Raw genomic sequence first — 19516 nt, forward strand, 5'->3', positions numbered from 1 at the left:
TTTTACGTCACATCTGAGACCTCACAACACCGCTCCCGGGTGGGCTCGAACCAACAACCTTTCGGATAACAGCCGGAGGCGCTAACCATTGAGCCACGGAAGCTCAGAACTTAAATGGTCGTCAGGTATTGTGGAAAAGCTTTGACTTCTTACGTTACATATTAAACTTCACACCAACGTTCCCGGGTGGGCTCGAACCACCAACCTTACAATTAACAGCCAAACACGCTAACCATTGCGCCACGGAAGCCTTAAAGTTAAATGGTCGTCAGGTATTGTGGAAAAACTTTAACTTTTTGCGTTACATCTGACACCTCACAACACCGCTTCCGGGTGGGCTCGAACCACCTACCTTTCGGTTAAAAACCGAACGCGCTTACCATCGCGCCACGGAATCCTAAAAGTTAAATGGTCGTCAGGTATTGTGGAAAAATTTTGTTTTTTACGCTACATCTGAGACCCCACAACACCGCTCCCGGGTGGGCTTAAACCACCAACCTTTCGGTTAACTGACGAACGCGCTAACCGTTGAGCCACGGAAGCTCAGAAAGTAAACGGTCGTTAGGTATTTAGGAAAAGCTTTGCCTTTTTACACCATCGTTCCCGGGTGGGCTCGAACCTCCAACCTTTCCGTTAGCAGCCAAACGCGCAAACCATTGCGACACGGAAGCCTAAAAGTTAAATGGTCGTCAGGTATTGTGGAAAAACTTTGATTTTGCGTTACATCTGACACCTCACAACACCGCTCCGGGGTGGGCTCGAACCACCAACCTTACGGTTAACATCTGAACGCGCTAACCATTGCGCCACGGAAGCTTAGAAAGTAAATAGTTGTCAGGTATGGTGGAAAAACGTTGCCTTTTTAAGTTACTTATAAAACTTCACTCCAACGTTCCCGGGTGGGCTTGAACCACCAACCTTTAGGCTAACATCCGAACGCGCTAACCATCGCGCCACGGAAGTCTAAAATTAAATGGTCTTCAGGAATTGTGGAAAAACTTTGACATTTTCGTTACATCTGACACCTCACAACACCGCTCCCGGGTGGGCTCGAACCACCAACCTTTCGGTTAACAGCCGAACGCGCTTACCATCGCGCCACGGAATCCTAAAAGTTAAATGGTCGTCAGGTATTGTGAAAAAACTTTGACTTTTTGCGTTATTTCTGACACCTCACAACACCGCTCCCGGGTGGGCTCGAACCACCAACCTTTCGGTTAACTGCCAAACGCGCAAACCATTGCGCCACGGAAACCCAAAAATTAAATGGTCGTCAGGTATCGTGGAAAAATTATGTTTTTTACGCTACATCTGAGACAACACAACACCACTCCCGGGTGGGCTCGAACCACCAACCTTTCGGTTAACAGACGAACGCGCTAACCAATGCGCCACGTAAGCCCAAAAATTAAATGGTCGTCAGATATTATGGAAAAATTTGACTTTTTACGTTATTTATACCAAAACACACCAACGTTCCCGGGTGGGCTCGAACTAGCAATCTTTCGGTTTACAGCCGAACGCGCTTACCATTGTGCCACGGAAGTTTAGAAAGAAATTGTCGTCAGGTATATAAAAAAACTTTGACTTTTTACGTAACATCTGAGACAACACAACACCGCTCCCGGGTGGGCTCGAACCACCAACCTTTCGGTTAACAGCCGAACGCGCTAACCATTGAGCCACGGAAACTCAGAAATTAATTGATTGGCAGGTATTGTGGAAAAACTTTGACTTTTTATATTACATCTGAGGCCTCACAACTCCGCTCTCGGGTGGGCTCGCCACCAACCTTTCGGTTAACAGCCGAACCCGCTCACCATTGAGCCACGGAAGCCCAAAAATTAAATGGTCGTCAGGTATTATGGAAAAACTTTGACTTTTTACGTCATTTATACCAAAACACACCAACGTTCCCGGGTGGGCTCGAACTAGCAATCTTTCGGTTAACAGTCGAACGCGCTAAATATTGTGCCACGGAAGTTTAGAAAATAAATTGTCGTCAGGTGTAACATAAAAAGTCAAAGTTTTTCCACGATACCTGCCGATCATTTAGTTTCTGAGTTTCCGTGGCTCAATGGTTAGTGCGTTCGGCTGTTAACCGAAAGGTTGGTGGTTCGAGCCCACCCGGGAGCGGTGTTGTGTTGTCTCAGATGTAACGTAAAAAGTCAAGGTTTTTCTAGAATACCTGACGAGAATTTTTTCTAAACTTCCGTGGCACAATGGTTAGCGCGTTCGGCTGTTAACCGAAAGATTGCTAGTTCGAGCCCACCCGGGAACGTTGGTGTGTTTTGGTGTAAATAACGTAAAAAGTCAAAGTTTTTCCATAATACCTGACGACCATTTAACTTTTGGGCTTCCGTGGCGCAATGGTTAGCGCGTTCAGCTGTTAATCAAAAGGTTGGTGGTTCGAGCCCACCCGGGAGCGGTGTTGTATTGTATCAGATGTAACGTAAAAAGTGAAAGTTTTTCTACAATACCTGACGACAATTTATTTTCTAAACTTCCGTGGCACAATGGTTAGCGCGTTCGGCTGTTAACCGAAAGATTGCTAGTTTTAGCCCACCCGGGAACGTTGGTGTGTTTTGTGATAAATAACGTAAAAAGTCAAAGTTTTTCCATAATACCTGACGACCATTTAATTTTTGGGCTTCCGTGGCGCAATGGTTAGCGCGTTCGGCTGTAAACCGAGAGGTTGGTGGTTCGAGCCCACCCGGGAGCGGAGTTTTGAGGCCTCAGATGTAACATAAAAAGTCAAAGTTTTTCCAGAATACCTGCCGATCATTTAATTTCTGAGTCTCCGTGGCTCAAGGGTTAGCGCTTTCGGCTGTTAACCGAAAGGTTGTTGTTCGAGCCCACCCGGGTGCGGTGTTGTGTTGTTTCAGATTTAACGTAAAAAGTCGAAGTTTTTCTAGAATACCTGACGACAATTTATTTTCTAAACTTCCTTGGCACAATGGTTAGAGCGTTCGGGTGTTAACCGAAAGATTGCTAGTTCGAGCCCACCCAGGAACGTTGGTGTGTTTTGCTATAAATAACGTAAAAAGTCAATGTTTTTCCATAATACCTGACGACCATTTAATTTTTGGGCTTCCGTGGCGCAATGGTTAGCGCGTTCAGCTGTTAATAAAAAGGTTGGTGGTTCGAGTTCAACCGGGAGCGGAGTTGTGAGGTCTCAGATGTAACATAAAAAGTCAAAGTTTTTCCAAAATACCTGCCGATCATTTAATTTCTGAGTTGCCGTGGCTCAATGGTTAGCGCTTTCGGCTGTTAACCGAGAGGTTGGTGGTTCGAGCCCATCCGGGAGCGGTGCTGTGTTGTGTCAGATGTAACGTAAAAAGTCAAAGTTTTTCCAAAATACCTGACGATAATTTGTTTTCAAAACTTCCGTGGCACAATGGTTAGCGCGTTCGGCTGTTAACCGAAAGATTGCTAGTTCGAGCCCACCCGGGAACGTTGGTGTTTTTGTGATAAATAACGTAAAAAGTCAAAGTTTTTCAATAATACCTGACGACCGTTTAATTTTTGGGCTTCCGTGGCGCAATGGTTAGCGCGTTCAGCTGTTAGTAAAAAGGTTGGTGGTTCGAGCCCAACAGGGAGCGGAGTTGTGAGGTCTCAGATGTAACATAAAAAGTCAAAGATTTTCCACAATACCTGCCGATCATTTAACATCTGAGTTTCCTTGGCTCAATTGTTAGCACGATCGGCTGTTAACCGAAAGGTTGGTGGTACGAGCCCAGCCGGGAGCGGTGTTGTGTTGTGTCAGATGTAACGTAAAAAGTCAAAGTTTTTCTACAATACCTGACGACAATTTGTTTTCTAAACTTCCGTGGCACAATGGTTAGCGCGTTCGGCTGTTAACCGAAAGATTGGTAGTTCGAGCCCACCCGGGAACGTTGGTGTGTTTTGTGATAAATAACGTAAAAAGTCAAAGTTTTTCCATAATACCTGACGACCGTTTAATTTTTGGGCTTCCTAGGCGCAATGGTTAGCGCGTTCAGCTGTTAGTAAAAAGGTTGGTGGTTCGAGCCCAACAGGGAGCGGAGTTGTGAGGTCTCAGATGTAACATAAAAAGTCAAAGTTTTTCCACAATACCTGCCGATCATTTAATTTCTGAGTTTCCGTGGCTCAATGGTTAGCGCGTTCGGCTGTTAACCGAAAGATTGGTAGTTCGAGCCCACCCGGGAACGTTGGTGTGTTTTGTGATAAATAACGTAAAAAGTCAAAGTTTTTCCATAATACCTGACGACCGTTTAATTTTTGGGCTTCCTAGGCGCAATGGTTAGCGCGTTCAGCTGTTAGTAAAAAGGTTGGTGGTTCGAGCCCAACAGGGAGCGGAGTTGTGAGGTCTCAGATGTAACGTAAAAAGTCAAAGTTTTTCCATAAAACTTGACGACCATTTAATTTTTGGGCTTCCGTGGCGCAATGATTAGCGCGTTCGGCTGTTAACCGAAAGGTTGGTGGTTCGAGCCCACCCGGGAGCGGTGTTGTGTTGTGTCAGATGTAACGTAAAAAGTCAAAGTTTTTCTACAATACCTGACGACAATTTGTTTTCTAAACTTCCGTGGCACAATGGTTAGCGCGTTCGGCTGTTAACCGAAAGATTGGTAGTTCGAGCCCACCCGGGAACGTTGGTGTGTTTTGTGATAAATAACGTAAAAAGTCAAAGTTTTTCCATAATACCTGACGACCGTTTAATTTTTGGGCTTCCTAGGCGCAATGGTTAGCGCGTTCAGCTGTTAGTAAAAAGGTTGGTGGTTCAGCCCAACAGGGAGCGGAGTTGTGAGGTCTCAGATGTAACGTAAAAAGTCAAAGTTTTTCCATAAAACTTGACGACCATTTAATTTTTGGGCTTCCGTGGCGCAATGATTAGCGCGTTCGGCTGTTAACCGAAAGGTTGGTGGTTCGAGCCCACCCGGGAGCGGTGTTGTGTTGTGTCAGATGTAACGTAAAAAGTCAAAGTTTTTCTACAATACCTGACGACAATTTGTTTTCTAAACTTCCATGGCACAATGGTTAGCGCGTTCGTCTGTTAACCGAAAGATTGCTAGTTCGAGCCCACTCGGGAACGTTGGTGTGTTTTGGTATAAATAACGTAAAAAGTCAAAGTTTTTCCATAATTCCTGACGACCATTTAATTTTTGGGCTTACGTGGCGCAATGGTTAGCGCGTTCAGCTGCTAATCAAAAGGTTGGTGGTTCGAGCCCACCCGGGAACGGTGCTGTGTTGCGTCAGATGTAACGTAAAAAGTCAAAGTTTTTCTACAATACCTGAAGACCATTTAATTTTTGACTTCCCTGGCGCAATGGTTAGCGCGTTCAGCTGTTAGTAAAAAGGTTGGTGGTTCGAGCCCAACAGGGAGCGGAGTTGTGAGGTCTCAGATGTAACATAAAAAGTCAAAGTTTTTCCACAATACCTGACGATAATTTATTTTCAAAACTTCCGTGGCACAATGGTTAGCGCTTTCGGCTGTTAACCGAAAGATTGCTAGTTCGAGCCCACCCGGGAACGTTGGTGTGTTTTGTGATAAATAACGTAAAAAGTCAAAGTTTTTCCATAATACGTGAAGACCATTTAATTTTTGGGCTTCCGTGGCGCAATAGTTAGCGCGTTCAGCTGTTAAACAAAAGGTTGGTGGTTCGAGCCCAACCGGGAGCGGAGTTGTGAGGCCTCAGAAGTAACATAAAAAGTCAAAGTTTTTGCACCATACCTGCCGATCATTTAATTTCTGAGTTTCCGTGGCTCAATGGTTAGCGCGTTCGGCTGTTAACCGAAAAATTGCTAGTTCGAGCCCACCCGGGAACGTTGGTGTGTTTTGGTATAAATAACGTAAAAAGTCAAAGTTTTTCCAAAATACCTGCCGATCATTTAATTTTTGGGCTTCCGTGGCGCAATGGTTAGCGCGTTCGGCTGTTAACCGAAAGGTTGTTGGTTCGAGCCCATACGGGAGCGGTGTTGTGAGGTCTCAGATGTAACATAAAAAGTCAAAGTGTTTCCACAATACCTGCCGATCATTTAATTTCTGAGTTTCCGTGGCTCAATGGTTAGCGCGTTCGGCTGTTAACCGAAAGGTTGGTGGTTCGAGCCCACCCTGGAGCGGAGTTGTGAGGCCTCAGATGTAACATAAAAAGTCAAAGTTTTTCTACAATACTGACGACAATTTATTTTCAAAACTACCGTGACACAATGGTTAGCGCGTTCGGCTGTTAACCGAAAGATTGCTTGTTCGAGCCCACCCGGGAACGTTGGTGTGTTTTGTGATAAATAACGTAAAAAGTCAAAGTTTTTCCATAATACCTGAAGACCATTTAATTTTTGACTTCCGTGGCGCAATGGTTAGCGCGTTCAGCTGTTAGTAAAAAGGTTGGTGGTTCAGCCCAACCGGGAGCAGAGTTGTGAGGTCTCAGATGTAACATAAAAAGTCAAAGTTTTTCCACAATACCTGCCGATCATTTAATTTCTGAGTTTCCGTGGCTCAATGGTTAGCGCTTTCGGCTGTTAACCGAGAGGTTGGTGGTTCGAGCCCATCCGGGAGCGGTGCTGTGTTGTGTCAGATGTAACGTAAAAAGTCAAAGTTTTTCCAAAATACCTGACGATAATTTATTTTCAAACTTCCGTGGCACAATGGTTAGCGCTCTCGGCTGTTAACCGAAAGATTGCTAGTTCGAGCCCACCCGGGAACGTTGGTGTGTTTTGTGATAAATAACGTAAAAAGTCAAAGTTTCCATAATACCTGAAGACCATTTAATTTCTGGGCTTCCGTGGCGCAATAGTTAGCGCGTTCAGCTGTTAATCAAAAGGTTGGTGGTTCGAGCCCAACCGGGAGCGGAGTTGTGAGGTCTCAGAAGTAACATAAAAAGTCGAAGTTTTTCCACAATACCTGCCGATCATTTAATTTCTGAGTTTCCGTGGCTCAATGGTTAGCGGTTTCGGCTGTTAACCGAGAGGTTGGTGGTTCGAGCCCATCCGGGAGCGGTGCTGTGTTGTGTCAGATGTAACGTAAAAAGTCAAAGTTTTTCCAAAATACCTGACGATAATTTATTTTCAAAACTTCCGTGGCACAATGGTTAGCGCTCTCGGCTGTTAACCGAAAGATTGCTAGTTCGAGCCCACCCGGAAACGTTGGTGTGTTTTGTGATAAATAACGTAAAAAGTCAAAGTTTTTCCATAATACCTGAAGACCATTTAATTTCTGGGCTTCCGTGGCGCAATAGTTAGCGCGTTCAGCTGTTAATCAAAAGGTTGGTGGTTCGAGCCCAACCGGGAGCGGAGTTGTGAGGTCTCAGAAGTAACATAAAAAGTCAAAGTTTTTCCACAATACCTGCCGATCATTTAATTTCTGAGTTTCCGTGGCTCAATGGTTAGCGCGTTCGGCTGTTAACCGAAAGGTTGGTGGTTCGAGCCCACCCGGGAGCGGAGTTGTGTTGTCTCAGATGTAACGTAAAAAGTCAAGGTTTTTCTAGAATACCTGACGAGAATTTTTTTCTAAACTTCCGTGGCACAATGGTTAGCGCGTTCGGCTGTTAACCGAAAGATTGCTAGTTCGAGCCCACCCGGGAACGTTGGTGTGTTTTGGTGTAAATAACGTAAAAAGTCAAAGTTTTTCCATAATACCTGACGACCATTCAATTTTTGGGCTTCCGTGGCGCAATGGTTAGCGCGTTCAACTGTTAATCAAAAGGTTGGTGGTTCGAGCCCACCCGGGAGCGGTGTTGTGTTGTGTCAGATGTAACGTAAAAAGCCAAAGTTTTTCTACAATACCTGACGACAATTTATTTTCTAACCTTCCGTGGCACAATGGTTAGAGCGTTCGGCTGTTAACCGAAAGATTGCTAGATCGAGCCCACCCGGGAACGTTGGTGTGTTTTGGTATAAATAACGTAAAAAGTCAAAGTTTTTCCATATTACCTGACGACCATTTAATTTTTGGGCTTCCGTGGCGCAATGGTTAGCGCGTTCAGCTGTTAGTAAAAAGGTTGGTTGTTTGAGCCCAACCGGGAGCGGAGTTGTGAGGTCTCAGATGTAACATAAAAAGTCAAAGTTTTCCACAATACCTGCCGATCATTTAATTTCTGAGTTTCCGTGGCTCAATGGTTAGCGCGTTCGGCTGTTAACCGAAAGGTTGATGGTTCGAGCCCACCTTGGAGCGGAGTTTTGAGGCCTCAGATGTAACATAAAAAGTCAAAGTTTTTCCACAATACCTGCCGATCATTTAATTTCTGAGTTTCCGTGGCTCAATGGTTTGCGCGTTCGGCTGTTAACCGAAAGGTTGCTAGATCGAGCCCACCCGGGAACGTTGGTGTGTTTTGGTATAAATAACGTAAAAAGTCAAAGTTTTTCCATAATACCTGACGACCATTTAATTTTTGGGCTTCCGTGGCGCAATGGTTAGCGCGTTCAGCTGTTAGTAAAAAGGTTGGTGGTTCGAGCCCAACCGGGAGCGGAGTTGTGAGGTCTCAGATGTAACCATAAAAAGTCAAAGTTTTTCCACAATACCTGCCGATCATTTAATTTCTGAGTTTCCGTGGCTCAATGGTTTGCGCGTTCGGCTGTTAACCGAAAGGTTGGTGGTTCGAGCCCACCCGGGAGCGGAGTTGCGAGGCCTCAGATGTAACATAAAAAGTCAAAGATTTTCCACAATACCTGCCGATCATTTAACATCTGAGTTTTCTTGGCTCAATTGTTAGCACGATCGGCTGTTAACCGAAAGGTTGGTGGTTCGAGCCCAGCCGGGAGCGGTGTTGTGTTGTGTCAGATGTAACGTAAAAAGTCAAAGTTTTTCTACAATACCTGACGACATTTTATTTTCTAAACTTCCGTGGCACAATGGTTAGCGCGTTCGGCTGTTAACCGAAAGATTGCTAGTTCGAGCCCACCCGGGAACATTGGTGTGTTTTGTGATAAATAACGTAAAAAGTCAAAGTTTTTCCACAATACCTGACGACCGTTTAATTTTTATGCTTCCGTGGCGCAATGGTTAGCGCGTTCAGCTGTTAGTAAAAAGGTTGGTGGTTCGAGCCCAACAGGGAGCGGAGTTGTGAGGCCTCAGATGTAACATAAAAAGTCAAAGTTTTTCTACAATACTGACGACAATTTATTTCCAAAACTACCGTGACACAATGGTTAGCGCGTTCGGCTGTTAACCGAAAGATTGCTTGTTCGAGCCCACCCGGGAACGTTGGTGTGTTTTGTGATAAATAACGTAAAAAGTCAAAGTTTTTCCAAAATACCTGAAGACCATTTAATTTTTGACTTCCGTGGCGCAATGGTTAGCGCGTTCAGCTGTTAGTAAAAAGGTTGGTGGTTCAGCCCAACCGGGAGCAGAGTTGTGAGGTCTCAGATGTAACATAAAAAGTCAAAGTTTTTCCACAATACCTGCCGATCATTTAATTTCTGAGTTGCCGTGGCTCAATGGTTAGCGCTTTCGGCTGTTAACCGAGAGGTTGGTGGTTCGAGCCCATCCGGGAGCGGTGCTGTGTTGTGTCAGATGTAACGTAAAAAGTCAAAGTTTTTCTACAATACCTGACGACAATTTATTTTCTAAACTTCCGTGGCACAATGGTTAGCGCGTTCGGCTGTTAACCGAAAGATGGCTAGTTCGAGCCCACCCGGGAACGTTGGTGTGTTTTGTGATAAATAACGTAAAAAGTCAAAGTTTTTCCATAATACCTGAAGACCATTTAATTTTTGACTTCATTGGCGCAATGGTTAGCGCGTTCAGCTGTTAGTAAAAAGGTTGGTGGTTCAGCCCAACCGGGAGCAGAGTTGTGAGGTCTCAGATGTAACATAAAAGCCAAAGTTTTTCCACAATACCTGCCGATCATTTAATTTCTGAGTTTCCGTGGCTCAATGGTTAGCGTTATCGGCTGTTAACCGAGAGGTTGGTGGTTCGAGTCCATCCGGGAGCGGTGCTGTGTTGTGTCAGATGTAACGTAAAAAGTCAAAGTTTTTCCAAAATACCTGACGATAATTTATTTTCAAAACTTCCGTGGCACAATGGTTAGCGCTTTCGGCTGTTAACCGAAAGATTGCTAGTTCGAGCCCACCCGGGAACGTTGGTGTGTTTTGTGATAAATAACGTAAAAAGTCAAAGTTTTTCCATAATACCTGAAGACCATTTAATTTTTGGGGTTCCGTGGCGCAATAGTTAGCGCGTTCAGCTGTAAATCAAAAGGTTGGTGGTTCGAGCCCAACCGGGAGCGGAGTTGTGAGGTCTCAGAAGTAACATAAAAAGTCAAAGTTTTTCCACAATACCTGCCGATCATTTAATTTCTGAGTTTCCGTGGCTCAATGGTTAGCGCGTTCGGCTGTTAACCGAAAGGTTGGTGGTTCGAGCCCACCCGGGAGCGGAGTTGTGAGGCCTCAGATGTAACATAAAAAGTCAAAGTTTTTCTACAATACTGACGACGATTTATTTTCAAAACTTCCGTGACAGAATGGTTAGCGCGTTCGGCTGTTAACCGAAAGATTGCTAGTTCGAGCCCACCCTGGAACGTTATTGTGTTTTGGTATAAATAACGTAAAAAGTCAAAGTTTTTCCATAATACCTGACGACCATTTAATTTTTGGGCTTCCGTGGCACAATGGTTAACGCGTTCGGCTGTTAACCAATAGGTTGGTGGTTCGAGCCCACCCGGGAGCGGTGTTGTGGAATCTCAAATGTAACGTATAAATCCAAAGTTTTTCCACAATACCTGACGACCATTTAATTTTTGGGCTTCCGTGGCGCAATGGTTAGCGCGTTCGGCTGTTAACCGAAAGGTTGTTGGTTCGAGCCCATACGGGAGCGGTGTTGTGAGGTCTCAGATGTAACATAAAAAGTCAAAGTTTTTCCACAATACCTGCCGATCATTTAATTTTTGGGCTTCCGTGGCGCAATGGTTAACGCGTTCGGCTGTTAACCGAAAGGTTGTTGGTTCGAGCCCATACGGGAGCGGTGTTGTGAGGTCTCAGATGTAACATAAAAAGTCAAAGTTTTTCCACAATACCTGCCGATCATTTAATTTCTGAGTTTCCGTGGCTCAATGGTTAGCGCGTTCGGCTGTTATCCGAAAGGTTGGTGGTTCGAGCCCACCCTGGAGCGGAGTTGTGTTGTCTCAGATGTAACGTAAAAAGTCAAGATTTTTCTAGAATACCTGACGAGAATTTTTTTCTAAACTTCCGTGGCACAATGGTTAGCGCGTTCGGCTGTTAACCGAAAGATTGCTAGTTTTAGCCCACCCGGGAACGTTGGTGTGTTTTGTGATAAATAACGTAAAAATTCAAAGTTTTTCCATAATACCTGACGACCATTTAATTTTTGACTTCCGTGGCGCAGTGGTTAGCGCGTTCAGCTGTTAGTAAAAAGGTTGGTGGTTCAGCCCAACCGGGAGCAGAGTTGTGAGGTCTCAGATGTAGCATAAAAAGTCAAAGTTTTTCCACAATACCTGCCGATCATTTAATTTCTGAGTTTCCGTGGCTCAATGGTTTGCGCGTTCGGCTGTTAACCGAAAGGTTGCTAGATCGAGCCCACCCGGGAACGTTGGTGTGTTTTGGTATAAATAACGTAAAAAGTCAAAGTTTTTCCATAATACCTGACGACCATTTAATTTTTGGGCTTCCGTGGCGCAATGGTTAGCGCGTTCAGCTGTTAGTAAAAAGGTTGGTGGTTCGAGCCCAACCGGGAGCGGAGTTGTGAGGTCTCAGATGTAACCATAAAAAGTCAAAGTTTTTCCACAATACCTGCCGATCATTTAATTTCTGAGTTTCCGTGGCTCAATGGTTTGCGCGTTCGGCTGTTAACCGAAAGGTTGGTGGTTCGAGCCCACCCGGGAGCGGAGTTGCGAGGCCTCAGATGTAACATAAAAAGTCAAAGATTTTCCACAATACCTGCCGATCATTTAACATCTGAGTTTTCTTGGCTCAATTGTTAGCACGATCGGCTGTTAACCGAAAGGTTGGTGGTTCGAGCCCAGCCGGGAGCGGTGTTGTGTTGTGTCAGATGTAACGTAAAAAGTCAAAGTTTTTCTACAATACCTGACGACATTTTATTTTCTAAACTTCCGTGGCACAATGGTTAGCGCGTTCGGCTGTTAACCGAAAGATTGCTAGTTCGAGCCCACCCGGGAACATTGGTGTGTTTTGTGATAAATAACGTAAAAAGTCAAAGTTTTTCCACAATACCTGACGACCGTTTAATTTTTGGGCTTCCGTGGCGCAATGGTTAGCGCGTTCAGCTGTTAGTAAAAAGGTTGGTGGTTCGAGCCCAACAGGGAGCGGAGTTGTGAGGCCTCAGATGTAACATAAAAAGTCAAAGTTTTTCTACAATACTGACGACAATTTATTTCCAAAACTACCGTGACACAATGGTTAGCGCGTTCGGCTGTTAACCGAAAGATTGCTTGTTCGAGCCCACCCGGGAACGTTGGTGTGTTTTGTGATAAATAACGTAAAAAGTCAAAGTTTTTCCAAAATACCTGAAGACCATTTAATTTTTGACTTCCGTGGCGCAATGGTTAGCGCGTTCAGCTGTTAGTAAAAAGGTTGGTGGTTCAGCCCAACCGGGAGCAGAGTTGTGAGGTCTCAGATGTAACATAAAAAGTCAAAGTTTTTCCACAATACCTGCCGATCATTTAATTTCTGAGTTGCCGTGGCTCAATGGTTAGCGCTTTCGGCTGTTAACCGAGAGGTTGGTGGTTCGAGCCCATCCGGGAGCGGTGCTGTGTTGTGTCAGATGTAACGTAAAAAGTCAAAGTTTTTCTACAATACCTGACGACAATTTATTTTCTAAACTTCCGTGGCACAATGGTTAGCGCGTTCGGCTGTTAACCGAAAGATGGCTAGTTCGAGCCCACCCGGGAACGTTGGTGTGTTTTGTGATAAATAACGTAAAAAGTCAAAGTTTTTCCATAATACCTGAAGACCATTTAATTTTTGACTTCATTGGCGCAATGGTTAGCGCGTTCAGCTGTTAGTAAAAAGGTTGGTGGTTCAGCCCAACCGGGAGCAGAGTTGCGAGGTCTCAGATGTAACATAAAAGCCAAAGTTTTTCCACAATACCTGCCGATCATTTAATTTCTGAGTTTCCGTGGCTCAATGGTTAGCGTTATCGGCTGTTAACCGAGAGGTTGGTGGTTCGAGTCCATCCGGGAGCGGTGCTGTGTTGTGTCAGATGTAACGTAAAAAGTCAAAGTTTTTCCAAAATACCTGACGATAATTTATTTTCAAAACTTCCGTGGCACAATGGTTAGCGCTTTCGGCTGTTAACCGAAAGATTGCTAGTTCGAGCCCACCCGGGAACGTTGGTGTGTTTTGTGATAAATAACGTAAAAAGTCAAAGTTTTTCCATAATACCTGAAGACCATTTAATTTTTGGGGTTCCGTGGCGCAATAGTTAGCGCGTTCAGCTGTAAATAAAAAGGTTGGTGATTCGAGCCCAACTGGGAGCGGAGTTGTGAGGTCTCAGAAGTAACATAAAAAGTCAAAGTTTTTCCACAATACCTGCCGATCATTTAATTTTTGAGTTTCCGTGGCTCAATGGTTAGCGCGTTCGGCTGTTAACCGAAAGGTTGGTGGTTCGAGCCCATCCGGGAGCGGTGCTGTGTTGTGTCAGATGTAACGTAAAAAGTCAAAGTTTTTCTACAATACCTGACGACAATTTATTTTCTAAACTTCCGTGGCACAATGGTTAGCGGTTTCGGCTGTTAACCGAAAGATGGCTAGTTCGAGCCCACCCGGGAACGTTGGTGTGTTTTGTGATAAATAACGTAAAAAGTCAAAGTTTTTCCATAATACCTGAAGACCATTTAATTTTCTGGCTTCCGTGCGCGCTTTAGTTAGCGCGTTCAGCTGTTAATCAAAAGGTTGGTGGTTCGAGTCCAACCGGGAGCGGAGTTGTGAGGTCTCAGATGTAACATAAAAAGACAAAGTTTTTCCACAATACCTGACGATAATTTATTTTCAAGACTTCCGTGGCACAATGGTTAGCGCTTTCGGCTGTTAACCGAAAGATTGCTAGTTCGAGCCCACCCGGGAACGTTGGTGTGTTTTGTGATAAATAACGTAAAAAGTCAAAGTTTTTCCATAATTACTGAAGACCATTTAATTTTTGGGCTTCCGTGGCGCAATAGTTAGCGCGTTCAGCTGTTAATCAAAAGGTTGGTGGTTCGAGCCCAACCGGGAGCGGAGTTGTGAGGTCTCAGAAGTAGCATAAAAAGTCAAAGTTTTTCCACAATACCTGCCGATCATTTAATTTCTGAGTTTCCGTGGCTCAATGGTTAGCGCGTTCGGCTGTTAACCGAAAGGTTGGTGGTTCGAGCCCACCCAGGAGCGGAGTTGTGAGGCCTCAGATGTAACATAAAAATTAAAAGTTTTTCCACAATACCTGCCGATCATTTAATTTCTGAGTTTCCGTGGCTCAAGGGTTAGCGCGTTCGGCTGTTAACCGAGAGGTTGGTGGTTCGAGCCCATCCGGGAGCGGTGCTGTGTTGTGTCAGATGTAACGTAAAAAGTCAAAGTATTTCTATAATGCCTGACGACAATTTATTTTCAAAACTTCCGTGGCACAATGGTTAGCACGTTCGGCTGTTAACCGAAAGATGGCTAGTTCGAGCCCACCCGGGAACGTTGGTGTGTTTTGTGATAAATAACGTAAAAAGTCAAAGTTTTTCCATAATACCTGAAGACCATTTAATTTTTGACTTCCGTGGCGCAATGGTTAGCGCGTTCAGCTGTTAGTAAAAAGGTTGGTGGTTCAGCCCAACCGGGCGCAGAGTTGTGAGGCCTCAGATGTAACATAAAAAGTCAGTTTTTCCACAATACCTGACGACAATTTATTTTCTAAACTTCCGTGGCACAATGGTTAGCGCTTTCGGCTGTTAACCGAAAGATGGCTAGTTCGAGCCCACCCGGGAACGTTGGTGTGTTTTGTGATAAATAACGTAAAAAGTCAAAGTTTTTCCATAATACCTGAAGACCATTTAATTTTTGGGCTTCCGTGCGCGCTTTAGTTAGCGCGTTCAGCTGTTAATCAAAAGGTTGGTGGTTCGAGTCCAACCGGGAGCGGAGTTGTGAGGTCTCAGATGTAACATAAAAAGACAAAGTTTTTCCACAATACCTGACGATAATTTATTTTCAAAACTTCCGTGGCACAATGGTTAGCGCTTTCGGCTGTTTACCGAAAGATTGCTAGTTCGAGCCCACCCGGGAACGTTGGTGTGTTTTGTGATAAATAACGTAAAAAGTCAAAGTTTTTCCATAATTACTGAAGACCATTTAATTTTTGGGCTTCCGTGGCGCAATAGTTAGCGCGTTCAGCTGTTAATCAAAAGGTTGGTGGTTCGAGCCCAACCGGGAGCGGAGTTGTGAGGTCTCAGAATTAGCATAAAAAGTCAAAGTTTTTCCACAATACCTGCCGATCATTTAATTTCTGAGTTTCCGTGGCTCAAGGGTTAGCGCGTTCGGCTGTTAACCGAGAGGTTGGTGGTTCGAGCCCATCCGGGAGCGGTGCTGTGTTGTGTCAGATGTAACGTAAAAAGTCAAAGTTTTTCTACAATACCTGACGACAATTTATTTTCTAAACTTCCGTGGCACAATGGTTAGCGCTTTCGGCTGTTAACCGAAAGATGGCTAGTTCGAGCCCACCCGGGAACGTTGGTGTGTTTTGTGATAAATAACGTAAAAAGTCAAAGTGTTTCCATAATACCTGAAGACCATTTAATTTTCTGGCTTCCGTGCGCGCTTTAGTTAGCGCGTTCAGCTGTTAATCAAAAGGTTGGTGGTTCGAGTCCAACCGGGAGCGGAGTTGTGAGGTCTCAGATGTAACATAAAAAGACAAAGTTTTTCCACAATACCTGACGATAATTTATTTTCAAAACTTCCGTGGCACAATGGTTAGCGCTTTCGGCTGTTAACCGAAAGATTGCTAGTTCGAGCCCACCCGGGAACGTTGGTGTGTTTTGTGATAAATAACGTAAAAAGTCAAAGTTTTTCCATAATTACTGAAGACCATTTAATTTTTGGGCTTCCGTGGCGCAATAGCTAGCGCGTTCAGCTGTTAATCAAAAGGTTGGTGGTTCGAGCCCAACCGGGAGTGGAGTTGTGAGGTCTCAGAAGTAGCATAAAAAGTCAAAGTTTTTCCACAATACCTGCCGATCATTTAATTTCTGAGTTTCCGTGGCTCAATGGTTAGCGCGTTCGGCTGTTAACCGAAAGGTTGGTGGTTCGAGCCCACCCAGGAGCGGAGTTGTGAGGCCTCAGATGTAACATAAAAATTAAAAGTTTTTCCACAATACCTGCCGATCATTTAATTTCTGAGTTTCCGTGGCTCAAGGGTTAGCGCGTTCGGCTGTTAACCGAGAGGTTGGTGGTTCGAGCCCATCCGGGAGCGGTGCTGTGTTGTGTCAGATGTAACGTAAAAAGTCAAAGTTTTTCTACAATACCTGACGACAATTTATTTTCAAAACTTCCGTGGCACAATGTTTAGCGCGTTCGGCTGTTAACCGAAAGATGGCTAGTTCGAGCCCACCCGGGAACGTTGGTGTGTTTTGTGATAAATAACGTAAAAAGTCAAAGTTTTTCCATAATACCTGAAGACCATTTAATTTTTGACTTCCGTGGCGCAATGGTTAGCGCGTTCAGCTGTTAGTAAAAAGGTTGGTGGTTCAGCCCAACCGGGCGCAGAGTTGTGAGGTCTCAGATGTAACATAAAAAGTCAGTTTTTCCACAATACCTGCCGATCATTTAATTTCTGAGTTTCCGTGGCTCAATGGTTAGCGCTTTCGGCTGTTAACCGAGAGTTTGGTGGTTCGAGCCCATCCGGGAGCGGTGCTGTGTTGTGTCAGATGTAACGTAAAAAGTCAAAGTTTTTCTACAATACCTGACGACAATTTATTTTCTAAACTTCCGTGGCACAATGGTTAGCGCTTTCGGCTGTTAACCGAAAGATGGCTAGTTCGAGCCCACCCGGGAACGTTGGTGTGTTTTGTGATAAATAACGTAAAAAGTCAAAGTTTTTCCATAATACCTGAAGACCATTTAATTTTTGGGCTTCCGTGGCGCAATAGTTAGCGCGTTCAGCTGTTAATCAAAAGGTTGGTGGTTCGAGCCCAACCGGGAGCGGAGTTGTGAGGTCTCAGAAGTTACATAAAAAGTCAAAGTTTTTCCACAATACCTGCCGATCATTTAATTTCTGAGTTTCCGTGGCTCAATGGTTAGCGCGTTCGGCTGTTAACCGAAAGGTTGGTCGTTCGAGCCCACCCAGGAGCGGAGTTGTGAGGCCTCAGATGTAACATAAAAAGTCAAAGTTTTTCTACAATACTGACGACAATTTATTTTCAAAACTTCCGTGGCACAATGGTTAGCGCGTTCGGCTGTTAACCGAAAGATTGCTAGTTCGAGCCCACCCGGGAACGTTGGTGTGTTTTGGTATAAATAACGTAAAACGTCAAAGTTTTTCCATAATACCTGACGACCATTTAATTTTTGGGCTTCCGTGGCGCAATGGTTAGCGCGTTCAGCTGTTAGTAAAAAGGTTGGTGGTTCGAGCCCAACCGGGAGCGGAGTTGTGAGGCCTCAGATGTATCATAAAAATTCAAAGTTTTTCCACAATACCTGCCGATCATTTAATTTCTGAGTTTCCGTGGCTCAAGGGTTAGCGCGTTCGGCTGTTAACCGAGAGGTTGGTGGTTCGAGCCCATCCGGGAGCGGTGCTGTGTTGTGTCAGATGTAACGTAAAAAGTCAAAGTTTTTCTACAATACCTGACGACAATTTATTTTGAAAACTTCCGTGGCACAATGGTTAGCGCGTTCGGCTGTTAACCGAAAGATGGCTAGTTCGAGCCCACCCGGGAACGTTGGTGTGTTTTGTGATAAATAACGTAAAAAGTCAAAGTTTTTCCATAATACCTGAAGACCATTTAATTTTTGACTTCCGTGGCGCAATGGTTAGCGCGTTCAGCTGTTAGTAAAAAGGTTGGTGGTTCAGCCCAACCGGGAGCAGAGTTGTGAGGTCTCAGATGTAACATAAAAAGTCAGTTTTTCCACAATACCTGCCGATCATTTAGTTTCTGAGTTTCCGTGGCTCAATGGTTAGCGCTTTCGGCTGTTAACCGAGAGGTTGGTGGTTCGAGCCCATCAGGGAGCGGTGCTGTGTTGTGTCAGATGTAACGTAAAAAGTCAAAGTTTTTCTACAATACCTGACGACAATTTATTTTCTAAACTTCCGTGGCACAATGGTTAGCGCGTTCGGCTGTTAATCGAAAGATGGCTAGTTCGAGCCCACCCGGGAACGTTGGTGTGTTTTGTGATAAATAACGTAAAAAGTCAAAGTTTTTCCATAATACCTGAAGACCATTTAATTTTTGGGCTTCCGTGCGCTCTTTAGTTAGCGCGTTCAGCTGTTAATCAAAAGGTTGGTGGTTCGAGTCCAACCGGGAGCGGAGTTGTGAGGTCTCAGATGTAACATAAAAAGTCAAAGTTTTTCCACAATACCTGACGATAATTTATTTTCAAAACTTCCGTGGCACAATGGTTAGCGCTTTCGGCTGTTAACCGAAAGATTGCTAGTTCGAGCCCACCCGGGAACGTTGGTGTGTTTTGTGATAAATAACGTAAAAATTCAAAGTTTTTCCATAATACCTGACGACCATTTATATTTTGGGCTTCCGTGGCGCAATGGTTAGCGCGTTCAGCTGTTAATAAAAAGGTTGGTGGTTCGAGCCCAACCGGATCCGGAGTCGTGAGGTCTCAGAAGTAACATAAAAAGTCAAAGTTTTTCCACAATACCTACCGATCAATTAATTTCTGAGTTTCCGTGGCTCAATGGTTAGCGCGTTCGGCTGTTAACCGAAAGGTTGGTGGTTCGAGCCCACCCGGGAGCGGTGCTGTGTTGTGTCAGATGTAACGTAAAAAGTCAAAGTTTTTCTACAATAACTGACGACAATTTATTTTCTAAACTTCCGTGGCACAATGGTGTGCGCGTTCGGCTTTTAACTGAAAGATTGCTAGTTCGAGCCCACCCGGGAACGTTGGTGTGTTTTGTGATAAATAACGTAAAAAGTCAAAGTTTTTCCATAATACCTGAAGACCATTTAATTTTTGACTTTCGTGGCGCAATGGTTAGCGCGTTCAGCTGTTAGTAAAAAGGTTGGTGGTTCAGCCCAACCGGGAGCAGAGTTGTGAGGTCTCAGATGTAACATAAAAAGTCAAAGTTTTTCCACAATACCTGCCGATCACTTAATTTCCGAGTTTCCGTGGCTCAATGGTTAGCGCGTTCGGCTGTTACCGAAAGGTTGGTGGTTCGAGCCCACCCAGGAGCGGAGTTGTGAGGCCTCAGATGTAACATAAAAAGTTTTTCTACAATACTGACGACAATTTATTTTCAAAACTTCCGTTGCACAATGGTTAGCGCGTTCGGCTGTTAACCGAAAGATGGCTAGTTCGAGCCCACCCGGGATCGTTGGTGTGTTTTGTGATTAATAACGTAAAAAGTCAAAGTTTTTCCATAATACCTGAAGACCATTTAATTTTTGGGCTTCCG

At 44.5% G+C, this 19516-nt stretch overlaps 1 non-coding gene across 1 annotated transcript; it reads left to right on the forward strand.

Moving 5' to 3' along the window:
* The first annotated feature begins 2649 nt into the window (after window positions 1-2649).
* TRNAY-GUA (transfer RNA tyrosine (anticodon GUA)) lies at window positions 2650-2722 on the forward strand. Its single transcript has one exon. It is a non-coding gene; the product is annotated as a tRNA-Tyr (tRNA).
* Window positions 2723-19516: the final 16794 nt, after the last annotated feature.

This window comes from Phalangium opilio, unplaced genomic scaffold (assembly GCF_054372755.1).
Source record: "Phalangium opilio isolate 3A_F unplaced genomic scaffold, DU_Popi_V2 ptg000329l_1, whole genome shotgun sequence".
Taxonomy (NCBI): Eukaryota; Metazoa; Arthropoda; class Arachnida; order Opiliones; family Phalangiidae; genus Phalangium; species Phalangium opilio.